The sequence below is a fragment of the Neovison vison genome, chromosome 6 (assembly GCF_020171115.1).
Source record: "Neovison vison isolate M4711 chromosome 6, ASM_NN_V1, whole genome shotgun sequence".
Classification (NCBI taxonomy): Eukaryota; Metazoa; Chordata; class Mammalia; order Carnivora; family Mustelidae; genus Neogale; species Neogale vison.
Window position 1 is genome coordinate 21,589,398 of NC_058096.1, and position 17,404 is coordinate 21,606,801.

Consider the following 17,404-nt stretch of genomic DNA (forward strand, 5'->3'; position numbering starts at 1 on the left):
AGCCAGTGCTTTCATGGACCTGCTTCCCACAGGTGGCTCTGTATTTATGCTGAGGGGTGGGAGAAGGAAATGGCACCAGCCAGTCTCTCTTGCCTTCCCCACAACCACAGCTCCTTCCCCTCCACTGAACTCTTGATCCACTTCTCCCCAAACCATGTCTCTGCATTTCTTACCTTTTTGGATGTGACCTCTTTTTTTTCCCTTTAGTTTTGGAGATTGTTCTGCATCTTTAGGCCTATTTCTGGGGTATGTAGGATGATTGGTTAGTTATCTAGTTGTGTTTGAAGAATGAGAGGACCTTAAAGTCCTCCTATTCTCTTGCCATCTAACCCTCCTTATGTGTATTTATTTTTAGGTTTAGATTTTTAAAAAAATAGTCAAAGACAGATTCACATATCCATATACTAATATTTACTAAGAATATCCCCAAAATATCCTTGGGTTGGTGAATCAAGACCAAGTCTGTGATTCTGGGATGTCATTGAGGCCATTAATACAATGCTTTCCCTGCTGAGACACATTAAATCTAAGGTGAGAAATGACCTTGGCTCTGAGGTTAGCTTGAAAATTCCTCTTTTGGTAAAGTAAGAGTAAATGTCCCTTTTTCTCCAGTTGTGTTTTTAAATCCCTTCACTTCACAAGGCTTTGTCCTTTGCTGAGAATCTGCAGACAGAAAGGAAATGAAATGTTCCATACTCATTTAGTTATCTCACTGTAGCTCCTTATCAATTCCAAATTAAATATGGATTGCAATTCTGTATATTGTTTTGATCTAAGATTTCCCTCCAAAAACTGCTTTGTTGTTAGGAGGAAAGGAGAATCTTGAAACTCTTTGATGACATAAAATGTCTTGTGACATGCAGACTACAGTGAAGGTTATTTATACTTTAAAAAGATCAGAAAAGAAGTAGATCTTACTTGAAAGAAGTGAGCCCTACTAGACCCCTTAAAAGAAGCAATGGGTAGCTTTAAGAGTAGCTATTGTGTTTGTAAAATAGAATATGATCTGATCTTCTCTTGCTTCCCTGGGATCCTCAAGGTTCATCATCTTTTCCCTCTTATAATTTTTTTTTTCCCTCTTATAATTTAACCACTCACTTTAAACAAGGCCATATAATTAAGTAAGGGACAGGTGAGGCTAGGTAGGGAGAGACAGGTAAAGGGTTAAATGAGTAGGCTCATGCAGAGGCTGGATAATGAGGCTCACAGAAATTCCAGATGTGGAGAAGTGTTATAGATAAGGTATTAGCCAGAGAAAAGGGAACATAACAAATCCACCTTGTTTGTTCCGAATATAGTCAATTTATTTTCAATAATATTTACAAATCCACCTTGTTTGTCTTAAATGTTATAGACAAGATATTTACCAAGTTCCCTACAAAAGACTGACCATAAAAGCCCACCGTGGCAACCCACTTGGGACCCCTCTCCTTCGAGAGAGCTCCTTTTCTTTCCTATCTGTTCTTGCCTTCATTTAATAAACTTGCACTTCCCTTCACCCTTTTTGTCTGAGAGATTCATTTTTCAGCTCCCTGAAGCAAGAACCCTGAAACTTTGCAACACTATTTGCTTTTAAATACTTTTATGCTTGTAGTAATTCTTGTTATTTTGTCTGTTAAGAATTTGACACATTAATTGACCAAGACAAATATACAATGGATATCAGTATATTTATTTTTTAAATATATTTATTCCAAATCTACTGGATTTCCCAAAACTTCAAAGTCATGGTCATTTGTGGGTTATCCAAGTGTGGGAATTTAATGATTTCAAGCATTAGCAGAGCTGTTCTAATATTGACCCATCATGTTCACAGTAGTGTAATTTCTTATGTTTGTAGGTATTATTTTTTTTGTTTCTAACTTTAAAAAGAGTTCTCGTCGGGGTGCCTGGGTGGCTCAGTGGGTTAATGCCTTTGCCTTCAGCTCACGTCATGATCCCAGACTTCTGGGATCAAGCCCCGCATCGGGCTCTCTGCTTGGCAGAGAGCCTACTTCTCTCTCTCTGCCTGCCTCTCTGCCTACTTGTGATCTCTGTCTGTCAAATAAATAAATAAAATCTTTAACCAAGGGGCGCCTGGGTGGCTCAGTGGTTTAAGCCTCTGCCTTCGGCTCAGGTCATGATCTCAGGGTCCTGGGATCGAGCCCCACATCGGGCTCTCTGCTCAGCAGGGAGCCTGCTTCCCCCTCTCTCTCTGCCTGCCTCTCTGCCTACTTGTGATCTCTCTCTGTCTATCAAATAAATAAATAAAAATCTTTAAAAAAAAAATCTTTAACCAAAAAAAAGAACAAAAAAGAAGACTTCTCATGGCTCAATAATAATTATATGCTTGACATCTCTGCATGTATTATGCTGAAATTTATCACTTTATGACAAATATTAAAATAATCATATGCTTATCTTTCACTTTAGCTAACAAAACAGTGAAATATGTTAGTCACTCTTTGCTGATACAAATCACAAAAGTTATGATATATTTTCTTCTTAACTTACTACTGGCTTTTATAATAATCTTTATAAATGAAATTTATCTTAGGTGGGAGAGTCTTGCTATGTGTGTGTACATATAATTTCTTATTTTTTTCTTTATGTTTTGACATTGTTTTACTGCCTATAGAAGAGGCTGCTAGAGGCAGAGCCTCAGCCCATTCCCCCCCTGCAGTCACCATTCCCTTAAAGGCCAGTGGTTTCTCCTATAAGCACTGGCCACACTCTGCCTAAGGACATTCCCTGGACTGATGAAGGCTCTGTCCATTTGCTGAGTGCAGATTAGGTTCTAGAGAGTATGTATGCCTGAGAGTGGATTTCAACCAAAAATAGGAGGATGTAATAAAAAGACAATTTACTAGAGTGACAGCTTGGAGACAGGTTCTATACTGTCTCCTAAAGGCCGCCATCAGTGGGACCTGGTCTTTAAGTCACCGGACATTGTCTTCCTTTCTTTCTTTGTCTAATTCCTGCTTTTCAATACCAGTGCTTCCTGGGATTATCCCCTAAATAAATAAACCCAAGTTCCAAGGTCTGCATCTGGGAAAAGTCAAATCAACAGCACTTCTTCTCTTCTATGCTAATTGGGAAACTATGTCTCTTAATATGCTACTAAATCATTTTAAATAACATGTTGTCCTGATGTTTGTAGAGGACACAACTTCACAAATCTCTTTATTTCCTGTATAATGGATTAGTGTTCTTTTTTTTTTTTTAACTCTCATGAAGTTAATTCAAATGATACATTAAAATCTTCACTTGGAATTTGCTATTATTTTGTAAATATTTTAGCAACAATCTTTTATTCTGTTAAGTTCTTTTGTGTACATGATAAATTTCCCAGTCTTATTTCTTTTGAATTTTTATGTGCTTTATCTTTACTATTCTATTATCTCTTTACTTCTTGCATTTCTATGAAGAAATATGTCATCTGTTTCTAAATTTTTGTTTATTTTCCCCATTATGAAATTTTGCTTAATGAAGAAAACACTTATTTTATAGATTTGATGAGAATTGCATGAAATAATGCTTTCAATATGTCAATTATAATGCATGACATACAATGGCTGTTTTTCTAGGTATTATTTCTTCACTCAATTTGAAGACTTCTGTGGTATTTTAGTTAAAATTTGCTAAGTTATGCTACAATAAAACACGTCTGCAAAAATATTAGGGGATTTATGGCCACACATATATATTTCTCACCTAGGTTACATTTTATCTGTTTTCACTGTGGGGAATGAGTGACAATATCCCATGTATCTTCTTCATGTGAAAATCCATGTTTGAAAAACAGCCCATTTCCAGACATATAATTCACATGGGCAAAAGCAAAGAATAATAATAGAACCACACAGTTGCCTTAAGCTGGTGCTCAGCATAATATATGCAACTTGTGTTCCCATTTTTCAACCAAAGCAAGCTGTTTAAATCCAAAGTGCTCACCCTTTAGGCAGTGAATTTTCTGAAAAATATATCCGCTTTTTAGTAAATTTGATTTCAGTTCACTCCACTCACTAATGTGTAACTCACAATTATTTTCAATACATGAGACTTTATTTAGACTTCTTTGCTCATAGCTTAAAATTATCTATCAGCTAACACCTAAAATTTTCTTAAACCATTTTGGTTTTCCACCTAAAAGATGTAATGTGGGTGTCTGAACCCATGCATAACTTTAAAGGTGTGGTAATAATTTGCTTATGTTTTGCATTGTCCGTGTAATGCATATTTGGTAGCTGATTTAAAAAAAAAAAAAAGACCAAATCTTTTCAGCCTGGAAATTCTATAATTTAGAAAGTATCTCTTTTATCCTTGATTGCATAGCAACCAGATCTTCTTTGAGGTGACCTTTTTTTTTTTTTTTTTTAATTTCTTAGTAAACCCAGCCTGTGGACACTAAGGCAGACTTGAAGTAGTCTGTTCCTAAACCTGTTTAATAAACTACAGGCTCAATTATTATAATATGAGACTCCCTAGTTTTTTGTTTTAAGATTTTATTTAATTAGTTGAGTGAATGAGAGCACAGAGGGAGAGGGAGAAGCAGACACTCTGATGAGCAGGGAGCCCTAAGCAGGTCTCATTCCCTGGACCCTGAGGTCATATCCAGACCCAAAGGCAGATGCTTAACAGACTGAGCCACCCAGCCACCCCTATGGGACTCTGTGGCGATAATAAAAGTTTTACTGGATGCTTTGTACTTATACATAAAAAGTCCAGTTCTCTTTGTCCAGTTCCAATAACAATGTTCTTGCTATCTGCTGCCTAGTCCTGAAACCAGTGTCACTTGTTCTAGGCTTTAGTGACTGTAGCACCCTACCCCATATATATATATATTTTTTTTTTTTTTTCATACTTTGGAACTCTTACTAGGTGATGCTGTGGTAATGAGTGACTTTAAAATCTCAGTGGTTTACCAAAGATTATTTAGTGCTCACCCAAGCTCCACTTCCACTGCAGAATGGCTTTGCCCTGCTCTGTTCTGCTCCGTCTACCTCCTTTAATCTAGACCTGAAAGAAAAGCCCCTACACAATGCCACGTTGTTACTGTAATGGAGTGGGAAAATTACGGTAGAATTTTAAAAAGGATTTTAAAGTTTCTTTCAGACTAACATAGATCCATTGCTCTTGCATTTCCTTGGCCAAAACAAGGTGTGAGATCAAACTTGATGTCAAGGGGTTAAGTTTCTGCCCTAGAGGATCCATGCAGGCCATGTAAATTTAGTGGGAGACATAACTATCTTATAGCGAGAGCATTCAATAACTGGGAACAAGAATATAATCAGCCAAAAGACATCCACTGAATATAGCACTGCTGGACATACTTCGAGTCTTTCGTGAATTCTCAGTAAAATAATACATATGAATCTTTTCGTCTCAACTTTCATTTAGGAAGCCATTTTTTTTTTCTGCCAAACAACAAAATTGCATGTTTTTATCCTTCCTTCCTTTGCTCACACCCATTTTTCCTTTCCCTTTCCTTCCTTTTTTCCCTTCTCCCTTTTTGTCTCTCCTTGTTAATTTTTTTGTCAATCACCTGAGCCAAGTTCGTAGAAAAATGATTCAAACATAGAGCGATTTATAGTTTAGAGATAAAGAAAATCACATAACCATAGAATTATATAGACTTTCGGGAGAAGCAGATCAGTCAAAAGAACTCTGTAGAAAATATTGTGAGGAAGGTTCCTTTTCGATACAACACTGATATTTAATGAATATATTGGAGAAACTGAACTCGAGAAAATAGTCAAGGATTTTCAAAGGATATTATAAAGACAAACTCATCCCAATGAGGAATTCCATACATTTGTAAGACTAAATGTGGAAAAAAAAATAGGAATAGCCAACAAAAGAAGAATTCAAAACAGATCAGAAAAGACCTTTGCTTTCAGCTAAGGATTTTGCACCAATTTAATTGTATAAAGGAAATGGAAAATTAACATTAGAAACTGAATAATAGAATTTGTCTCTTTCTAAAGAAATGTGTTCGATTAATAGTCAGGAAACTATAACCCAGGGGCCAAACCAACTTATTTGTCTTTTGTTAATGTTTTATTGGAAGGCAACCATGCCCATTGCATGTTTTCATGTTAAAATGGCAGAACTGAATAGATACAACAAAGACTGTATAACCCCAAAGCCTAAAATCTTTACTGCCTAGTTTTTTTACAGAAAAAAAGTTGCTAACCCCATTTGTATAACTACATATTCACATATTTTTATCTCAAATATAAATAGTCAACATAGATTTTTTTTTTTTTACATACAAACGTATTTATCTTCATGAGGACTGAGTATAAAAAAGAGAAAGAGGGAGACAATCCAAGAAACAGACTCTTATCTACAGAGAACAAACTGATGGTTATCAGGGGGAAGGAGGATGAGGAGGGGTTAAATAGGTGATGGGGATTAAGAAGTGCACCTGTTGTGATAAGCACTGGGTGATAGAGAAGTGCTGAATCACTATATTTTTCACTTGAAACTAACATCACACCAAATGTTAACGAACTGGAATTTAAAGTAAAAACTCCACAAAATTCAAAATTCAATTATTCTTAAGGATAAAATTTTTAATCAAATTTAAATATTGCTTTTAAGATTCTGATTTTCAAAATGGGCAACCAAAAAAACCAAAATGAAAAACAAATTAATTAATGCAAAGGATTGTGGGAAATCTGAGTGTGATACACATTTGAATATCATCAAGGAAATAGTCTAGTAAAAAGCATAAGACCAATGTACAAGTAGCAAATAAATACTTGCATATATATTTTTTAATTTACAAATATATAAGAAAATTAACAACTGTTGGGATTAGTGACATGTATTTCAAAATATAACAGGGGAGCTGTAATTTGGAATGAGTTCATAAGTCTACTTAGAGTTTCAATAAAAATATTTAATTTGTGAGGAAAAATAGCAAAATAGGAAAACTAGCATTTTTCTTCATCCTTTTATCAGTTAAATTCAAGCCAATGTCATAAGTTTGCAAGCTGTTCTCGTACTGATTGCTCAAATTTGTATCAATTAAACTATACTGAATTTCTATCCCTTTCTCAATGGGAGTCCTTCTAATGAGAAATTAGCAGATATTTAATCATAAAATATCTCAAGGTGATTTTCAATCATGGACATTATTAAAAGAACACCAATATTTGATTTTTAAAATAAATGTTTTTGAAGATGTTTGTCTAACACACACACACACACACACACACACATCAACAGCCTGGCATTTCCCTGTCACTGTGAATGAAATCTTAACTAGATGTGTGCTGCCTTGAAGGGATCCTGTGTTTTGTAAGATATCTAAGTTTACTAATTGGTTATAAACAAATCTATCCTGTGTGTGGGTTTTCTTAAACTGTGAACGATCCTTTACACTGTGAAGATTTGATGGTATTTTAAAATGCCAACCTTAGCCAATGTAGTTAGTTAGGCATATTTAGACTTTCAGAGAGTGAAATGAGGTTAAGAAGAAAAAGAGAAAACTATCTGCTATCTTCTGAGGGCATTAAAACTTTCATGACAGGACCGAAGAGTGCAGAGTGTGACACCACAATATGCATTTCTTACTTTAGATTCGGGTCAACATACTTCAAAAGAAACTTAATATTGTAGCAATTTCTCATATGACACAGATATGACACAGGCATGCACCCCATCTCTGGTTGGCAGGAATTGTGAGAATTGAGGTGATAACCCAGCAGAAAGCAGAAGAAACAAAGGCAGAAGCCCTGAAACTGTTTATTCAGGATGCTGCTTCCTACTTTAAAGTTTCTTTTCTTAAAAATCCATTTTGCCTCCTCATTGTGAGTGCAGTATATGGTTACTGTAAATATTAAGAAAATAAACATATGTTTTTAAAATATAAAATCTGTATTTCTACAGCACAGCAATTAACATCAAATGCTTTTTTTCTCTGAGTATGGGGGAAAAAAATCTCCATTTCATCATCATCATTATTATTATTATTATTATTATTATTTTAGCAAATGACATTAAGCTCCTCACCCCTCACTTCTCTCTGGAACATAACATTGAGACGTTTGTGACAAGATGTTAATTTGGAAATTTCCTGTGAATGACTGAAATAGCATAAGTATCAGATTCCAAAGTGAGTTGGGAGACTGGCCAAAATGCAGACTTCCAAGGAAACAGCTAAGTATTTTGTTTCTCTCACTTAGATCAAAGTTATAAAAGAGGATCAAGAAAGAATTTTAAAACTGTGGGTTCCTTGAAGAAAATTATTGCCATGCTCTGAAAGTCCCTCCAAACTCCAAATCAACTGTCCCCGACCCCACCAAGAAGAAAAGGTGACTTCTGATCCAAACTGGATGACAGGGCCTTCCAGAAGATCAGAGAAAATTGGAACTGGGTGTTCTTGAAATTAATGGGCTAACACATGACGATGTGGGACCCTTTCCCAGAGAATCTGAAGAGAACAACCTGTGTTACCTGCCTTTGGTCGCATGTTGAGTAGAGAAATGAGGAGGGATAAAGAACGCAGGCTTTGGGGGGTGTTGCTGACTTGATTATTAACTGCACTTCCTTCCATCAACTGTACCTAGTAAGTGCAACCTGAAATGTAGGGATAAGTTTATGAAACTCCATAATTTTACAAGGGATCTTGCCTCAGGCTGTCCATTAGGCTAAGATGGCAAGACCATAAGCAGGTCGGGGTGAGATAGACTATAAGAAAATGACTCATTGGGAGGGAAACAGGAGAAGTCAGATAAGGAGAGACACTGTTTCAGAGTGAGGAACCCTGAAGTGTCTGATAGAGTAGAGGAGGACTTGGGTATATGCTTCTCTCCTCTCATCTACCACCACCATCTTTAAACTCTCTCATGGTATGAAGCAGCTTTAGTGAGTAGTGGAAGAGATGGACAAGGAAAGGAGAAGGTCCCCGTTCCCTACACTAGGTGTTGTTGGAAACCTCAAGCTTCTCAAAGTGGAGTAAGTGAGAAATCTCACCTTTGATCAAAGTAACCAATATATAAGGAACACATTGGAGGGATACTCTCATTTGTTGGAGAGTGTATTTTGAAACTTAAATTAACTATAAGTATATTCTATCACCTAAAATTGATCAAAAAGCATGCCAGAGTTTTCATCTAGTGGCTTTGAAGGGGTAAGAGGCAAATAGGCTTTAAGTAGATTACCAAATAAAATAATTGGGGCATTGGAGTTTTTCTTTTATAAATATTGCATTAACAATTTAGAGAGAAACCCAACACTTACTGAAGGAAAAAAATGATTATCCTTATGGATGAGCTATTTGTCCAGATAAGTAAACAGTTGTCTTTAGAAGACAACATATGTCCAAATGAGAAAATCATTTACACAGAAAATTGGTTTGTATAAGTTTTCTGAAGCAAACGAAATATTATTCTTTTGCAGTTGTGACTTTCTAGACAAAAATATCCTGGTGCAAACAGCTAAGTTATGCTGACTCAGGTGGCCTCTCTTCTCCATCCCCTCCTGGGTACCTTCTCATCAGGAGCTGAAGGATAAACAGTGCCATCTCAGGTAGTGAGCTGAGGTGTAGAGACTGCATATCAATGTCCCATTGGTGGTAATTCATTCTCTGTGAGTGTCTGGTTTTTCTCATTCTTTTTGTTGTAAGAGCCTTTTAGACAGAGATTACAAAGTAACATTTAAGACAGGAAATCACACATTTGAACACCCTGACACAGACTAATACTTAGAGAATGAATGTGACCAGAATTTTTAGTCCAGAGTGTCCAAATTAAACCAAGAGAACAGTGTCCATCCCTAATCCCCAAAAGCCACAAAAGCCCAAATGGGGATATTTGCCATAGTGCCTAATTTTTGTGATTTGTCTTCTGGATGATTTTTGTAATATTAAAAACCACAGAAATGCATATGATGGTGTAAGAGAGAGAATTTCCCCACAGATAAAGCTTATTCAGTCTAGAGAGAACAATATCTAGGGTGTCTGTGTTTATAACCATGTCAATCAACTCCAGTGAAATTTGTCATCAAGGGCTTTTATTGCTTTGGGGCTACTGATACCTCTCTAATTTTTCTCTGAACCACAGCTTGTAGGATTTTCCCACCTTTCAGAATCTCCTGTACATTGTGAAATTAAGAGGCTTGAGGGGGAACAAAAAGGGAAACTTAGTGCGGAATTCCCTTTCAATCTTTAGGATGCTATGCTTTATATGAAGCTATAGCTGGGGTACCTGGGTGGCTCAGTCGACTGAGTGGCTGACCCTTAATTTTGGCTCAGGTCATGATCCCTCTATGCAATATGGGTTATGAGATCAAGGTCAGCACTGGGCTCTGTGCTCACCAGGGGGGTCTGCTTGAGGGTCTCTCCCTCTGCCCCTTCCCCCACTTTCATTGTCTCTGAAAATAAATAGATAAATCTTGAGTTAAGGGGAATCAGAGTGGGAGACAAACCGTGAGAGACTGTGGACTCTGAGAAACAAACTGAGGGCTTTGGAGGGGAGGGATGTGGGGGTTGGGTGAGCTTGGTGGTACGTATTAAGGAGGATGCATATTGCATGGAGCACTGGGTATGGTGCATAAACAATGAATTTTGGAACACTGAAAATAAAATAAAATAAAATGGGAAAAAATTACATCAAGACCTAGATATTTGTTTTTTTTCTTCATTTTGATTAACTTATCTAAAGTGATCACTTCTCCCAAAAGAGAGAATTAATGAGCCAAATTTAACCCTGTGTGCTATGAGGGCCTGTACTGAACTTAGGCATCACTTTAGCAAGATAATAAATTCCTATTCATTATTCTGGCAGGGGACAATAATTTGTTTGATTTTTTTAAACTTCATTGAGAAATAATTGAATTGCAATAAATTACACATAAAGTGATGAATGTATCAGTTTATACATATATATTATATATGTATATCTGTATTTAAATATAGATTTTTATTTATATAGTATATATAAATCACTGAAATCATCACCATAATCAAGATAACCACTAACACTGGGCACCTGGGTGGCTCAGTGGATTAAGCCGCTGCCTTCGGCTCAGGTCATGATCTCAGGGTCCTGGGATCAAGTCCCGCATCGGGCTCTCTGCTCAGCAGGGAGCCTGCTTCCTCCTCTCTCTCTCTGCCTGCCTCTCTGCCTACTTGTGATCTCTCTCTGTCAAATAAATAAATAAAATCTTTAAAAAAAAAAAAAAAAGATAACCACTAACACTGTCTTTTATGTGGCTTTTACTCTAAGGCTATGTTTATGCCCAATCCCCAGGCAATAGTTAATCACCAGCTTTCTTCTTCTTCCTTTTTTTTTTTTTTAATATTTTATTTATTTATTTGACAGAGAGAGAGACACAGTGAGAGAGGGAACACAAGCAAGGGTTCTGGGAGAGGGAGAAGCAGGGTTCCTGCCAAGAAGAGAGCCTGATGCAGGGCTTGATCCGAAGACCCTGGGACCATGACCCAAGCCAAAGGCAGATGTTCAACAACTAAGCAACCCAGCCGCCCCTCACCAGCTTTCTTCTAAGTTGTTTGCATTCTTTTTAACTTTATAATAAATGGAATACCATATGTATACACATATACATAATGTATGTATGCATTATACTAATGTATGAGTAATTTGACTCAGCCTCATGATTTTGACACCCATCCATGGTAACTCATGTTTTTAAAGTTCCTTCTATGGGTGCATGGGTGGTTCAGTGGGCTAAGCCTTTCTCTTTGGCTTGAGTCATGATCTCTGGGTCCTGGGTTGAACCCCACATTGGGTTCTCTGCTCAGCGGGGAGCCTGCTTCCCCCTCTCTCTCTCTGCCTGCCCCATTGCCTACTTGCTCTCTCTCTCTGTCAAACAAATAAATAAAATCTTTTAAAAAATAAAATAAAATAAATAAAAGTTCCTTCTATTTTATTGTTGAAGGTTATCCATTTTCGTAATGTGTCATGATTTAGGATTTAGCCATTCACATGTAGATGGACATTTTAGGTTTCATTTTGCAGTTATTGCATACAGAACTGCTATGGACATTTGTGTTTGAGGATGTGTGATATATTTTTTTCATGAGGAGAGTGGTAGGTGTGGATTGACAGGTCATATAGTAAGTGAACAATAATTATTTTAGAAAACCTTAGGGTTTTTTTTTTAACAAGAAAATATATCACTTGATATTTTTCTAAAGACTAATAGTGTGAAGCATATTTTCATGTGGTTATTTGCTATTCATATGTCTGGTGAAGCATCTATACAAATGTTCTGCCTATTGTGACATTGTGTTTTGTTCTTTCTGATGTTGCTATCCTGGTTCTGGGTTGTGTTTTTTTAAATATTTCTGGGTACAAAACTTTATCTGACACGCAGATTCCAGTATTTTCTTAAGCCTCTGCCTTGTCATTTTCTTTCCTTAAAGGTGTCTTTCAAGGACCAAACATTTTAATAATGTTAATGAAATCAAATTTCTCACTGTGTTATCTTTTATGGATTAGGAATTTGGTGTTCTAAGAAATCTTTACCTCAAGATAGGAAAGATTCTGCAGGTGCCTGAGTGACTCAGTCGGTTAAGCCTTTGACTCTTGATTTCTGCTCAGGTCATGATCTCAGAGTCATGGGATGGAGAGTCATGGAGCATCATGCTACTTGCTCAAGGGGTGTCTCCTTGGGATTTTCTCTCCCTCTCCTCTGTCCACCCTCCATGCTCACTCTCTTTCTCTAAAAATAAATAAATCAATCTTAAGGAAATAAGGAAAGAACTTCTTTCAACTTCCTTCTAAAAACTTTATGCTTTCAGATTTTTCATTTAGGTCAAGGATATATTTTGAGTCTATTTTTCTCTATGGTATGAGGTAAAATTTGGTATTTGCATCTTATTCTATGGATATCCAGTTGATTCAGCATACTTTGTTAGCTTCATTTTTCCCTATTAAATTGGCATATCTTTTAAATCAATTGACTGCAAATGTGACTAAATATGTGGAATTCTTGTTCTTCTCCTCTGACCACAAGTCTATCTTTTTGCAAACACCAAATCATCTTGATTAGTATAGATTTATAAGAAATATTAAAAACAGATTAAGTCCTACAAATTTTTATTTTTCTAAATTTTTTTGGTTATTCTATGCACTCTATATATTTATAATGTTTGCCAATATCCATCAAAAATATTGTTGAAATTTTGATTGGTATAAAATTGAATCCATAAATGAATTTGGGAAGATTTTCCATTGAAAAAAATAAGGCCTTCTAATTTATCAGCATTTCATGTCTTCCCACTGATTCAGATTATATTCAATATCAATATTTTGTGTTTGAGATCACAAGTTTTGAGCACCTTTTTAAAATATATGTGCCTTCAGTTATTTATGCTATTGACTTTTATAAATGGAAAATTTTTAATTGTTTTAAATCATTAGCATCCAGAGTATTGGGGGAATATTGATTTTTTTACATATACCTTGAATGGTATGACCTTGAAAATTTTATTTCCTAGTTCTGGTAGTTCTGAGAGAACTTTCTGTAGACTTTGTGGGTGTATTTTGTAAACAATTATTTCATAAATAATTAAGGAAATATTTCTTCTTTCTTCCATGTAGGCCTTTTCTTTCTTCCTTCCTTCCTTCCCCCCCTTTTTTCTTCCTTTCTTTCTCTCCCTCTCTTTCTTTCTTTCTTTCGCCTTTCCTTTCCTTTCCTTCCTCTCCTCTCCTCTCCTCTCCTCTCCTCTCCTCTCCTTTCCTTTCCTTTCCTTTCCTTTCCTTTCCTTTCCTTTCCTTACTTATTCCAGAGAGAGTGGAGTGGGGGCATGGGGTAGGGGAAGAGGCAGAGGGAGAGAAACCTTCAAGCAGATCCCTACTGAGCATGGAAACTGACTGACTTGAGTCTTCATCCCAGAATCCTGAGATCATGACCTGAGTCAAAAATCAAGAGACAGGGGCTCAACAGACTGATCCACCTACGCTCCCCTAGGCCTTTTATTTCTTTGTATCACCTTTGTAAAATGGATGGGAGGACCTCCAGCAAAATACTGAACAAAAATGATGAAAGAGAGCCTTATCCCCAATTTCTAAGAGAAAAATTTTCAGGTTTTTCACCACAAAATATAACATCAGGTGAGGAGGTTTATGAATGCCCTTTAACAATTTGAGAAAGTTTTCTCTTATTCCTAGGTTATTGAGTGAGCATTTTTGTCATGAATGAGTATTGAATATTCTTAAAAAAAATTTTTTAAATATATGAAAGGAACATATCCTTTTTTTTTTTTTCTTCTTTCTGTTAATATGGTGAATGCTACATTGTGGTTTCCAAATGTTAGACCAACTTTTCATTCCTGGAATAAATGTTACTTGGTACTGATGTAGTATTCATTTTTTAAAAGTATAATTAACATACAGTATTAGTTTCAGGTGTACAACATATTGATTTGACAATTGTATATGTTACTCAGTGCTCTCCTTGATAAGTATAGTCACCATCTGTCACCATATAATGTTATTGAAATATTATGGACTATATTCCTTAACATTTTATCTATATGTTAAATTCAGTTATTCAATTTTTGATTTTTTTTAAAAGATTTTATTTGTTAATTTAACAGGAAGAGAGAGATCACAAGTAGGCAGAGAGGCAGAGAGGGAGGAGGAAGCAGTCTCCCTGCTGAGCTGAGAGCCTGATGGGGGCCTGGATCCCAGGACCCTGAGATCATGACCTGAGCTGAAGGCAGAGGCTTTAATCCAGTGAGCCATCCAGGTGCTCCTCAGTTTTTGATTTTTTAACAGGACCTTCCATCTATTAGACATATTGATCCGTAATCTGTCTTCCCCAACCCCCACCTTCTTACTTGCTCAAACTCTCTCTGTCTCTGTCTCTGTCTCTGTCTCTCTCTCTCTCCTTCTTTTCTCTTCCTCCTCCATCTTTTCAGTATCTTCGTAATTTCCTGGTATTAGGGTAATGCTAACCTCCAAAAGAAAAAAAAAAAAATAGTTGGGCTGTAATATCTCATCTTCTAGTTTCTGAAAAAACTGTGGTAATGTGTTATTTTTTTCCTGGTATAACATTTTAAAATAATTTGTCATTAATATCATTTGGATCTGCAATTTGCTTTTGAAAAGCAATTAATAAGCTTAAGCAAGTTTTAGTAACCTACTTTCTCTTATTAAGAATTAATATCAGGAGGATAACAAATAGCATGGAGGACAAGGGCTGTTAGAGAGGAGAAGGGAGTTGGGGTAAATTGGATAGGGAGGTGAACCATGAGAGACTATAGACTCTGAAAAACAATCTGAGGGGTTTGAAGTGGCAGGGGGAGGTGGGAGGTTGGGGTACCAGGTGGTGGGTATTATAGAAGGCACGGATTGCATGGAGCACTGGGTGTGGTGAAAAAATAATGAATACTGTTTTTCTAAAAATAAATAAATTGAGAAAAAATAAAAAGAATTAATATCAGGGGTTCCTGGATGGCTAGAACTATCCTATGTCCCAACAATTGCACTACTAGGTATTTACCAAAAGGTACAAAAATACTGATTCAAAGGGGCACATGCACCTTGATGTTTATAGCAGCACTATCAACAATAGCCAAATTATGCAAATGTGCATCAAATGATGAATGGATAAAGAAGTTGTAGTATATGTATGTGTATATGTATATATATATATTTATATATTACTCAACCATCAAAAAGAATGGAATCTTGCCTTTTGCAATCATGTGGATAGAACTAGAACATATTATACTAAGTGCAGCCAGTCAGAGAAACATGAACACCATATGATTCCATTCATATGTGGAATTTAAGAAACAAGACCGATGAACACAAAGGAAGTGAGAAAAAATCAAGGAGGCAAATCATAAGAGATTCTTAACTATAGAGAACTAACTGAGGGTTCCTGGATGGGCTAAATGGGTGATGGGGATTAAAGAGGGCACTTGTGAGGAGCATTAGTTGCTCTACATAAGTGATGAATCACTAAATTCTACTTCTGAAACCAATATTATGATCTATGTTAACTAACCAGAATTTAAATAAAAAATTTAAGCAAAAAGATTTAGTATCAATTATGTAAATTATATACTTGCAGATATTTGTCCATCTCATCTAAATTGTTACATTTGTTGGCATATATTTATTTCTTCATTGTGTTTTTTTGCTAATCCTTTATTGTCAACATAGTCTGTAAAAAATTTTTTCATTCCTGAGAATGGTGACTTCTGTTCTTTCACTTTCATTTTTCCCCCATTGGTTTAGCTAAATGTTACCCAAACTTCAAAGCATTGGTTTTGATTTTAATTTTCTCTGTTGTCTTTCTGTGTTTAAAATCACAGATTTCTGCTCTTATCTTTATATTTTGTGCCTTCTACTTATTTTGGAATTATTTTGCTTTTTTATTGGTTAATGTGGAAACTGAGTTCACAAATTTATATTATATATGTGTGCATCTATGTCATACACACACGTGTACCAATCTATGCACCTTAATATATGTTGTAATGTTCTGTCATTTATTTCAAAATTTTTCTAGTTTCCCTTGTGATTTCACCTTTCATTCATAAATGAAGTACATATTTGGAGTTATTTATCTAGATATTTTATTTTTAATGCCTCCCACTTCAGTTCTGATGTGGTCAAAGGATACTTTGTATGAATTCGATTCATTAGATTTATTGCAATATTTTATAGTTCCTTATATGGTCTACTTCGTAACTATAACTTTTTTTTTAATCTATTTTGTTCTTTTGAAATAGAAGAGAGTGCTCCTTTGTGTTACTTATTTTTGGGGAGAGGAGATCCAATAATTTTAGAATTGCTGAGATGTATTATAATCTCTTAAAATATGGAAATATCTATTCTTTTATATATTTTGAAGCTAGCTTATTTGACATAGTATTATATTTTACTGATGACTTGTCTTTTTCATCATTATAGAGTATTTATTTCCTTACTAGTAATATTTTTTATCTTGAAATGTATTTAATCTGATATTAAATTTTATACTCTAACCTTCTTAAACTGACTTCTTTTATGGGCCATTACTTATATCTACTGTGTCTTTAAAGTGCATTTAGTGCACTCAAATATATATGAATCATGCTTCTTAAAAATCAAATCAATCAACATCTGCATTTTAATTGGGCTAACTAGGCTATTAACATTAATAGCCTAATAGGATAATTTGGTTAAATTTACTAACCAATATAAACTAATTGGTTAGATTTGGGTATATCATTTTATTCTTGTTTTCACCTCTGTTTTGTTGTTGTTGTTGCTGGTTTTTTTTTGTTGTTGTTGTTGTTCCTCTGTTCCCCTTTTCTGCCTTTTAAAAATTATTGGAATATATATAAACATATGTTTTATATATACATATGTGTGCATCTATGTCATACACACACGTGTACCAATCTGTGTTTAACCAACTGACTTTCAGCCATGCCATTTATTATTTTATT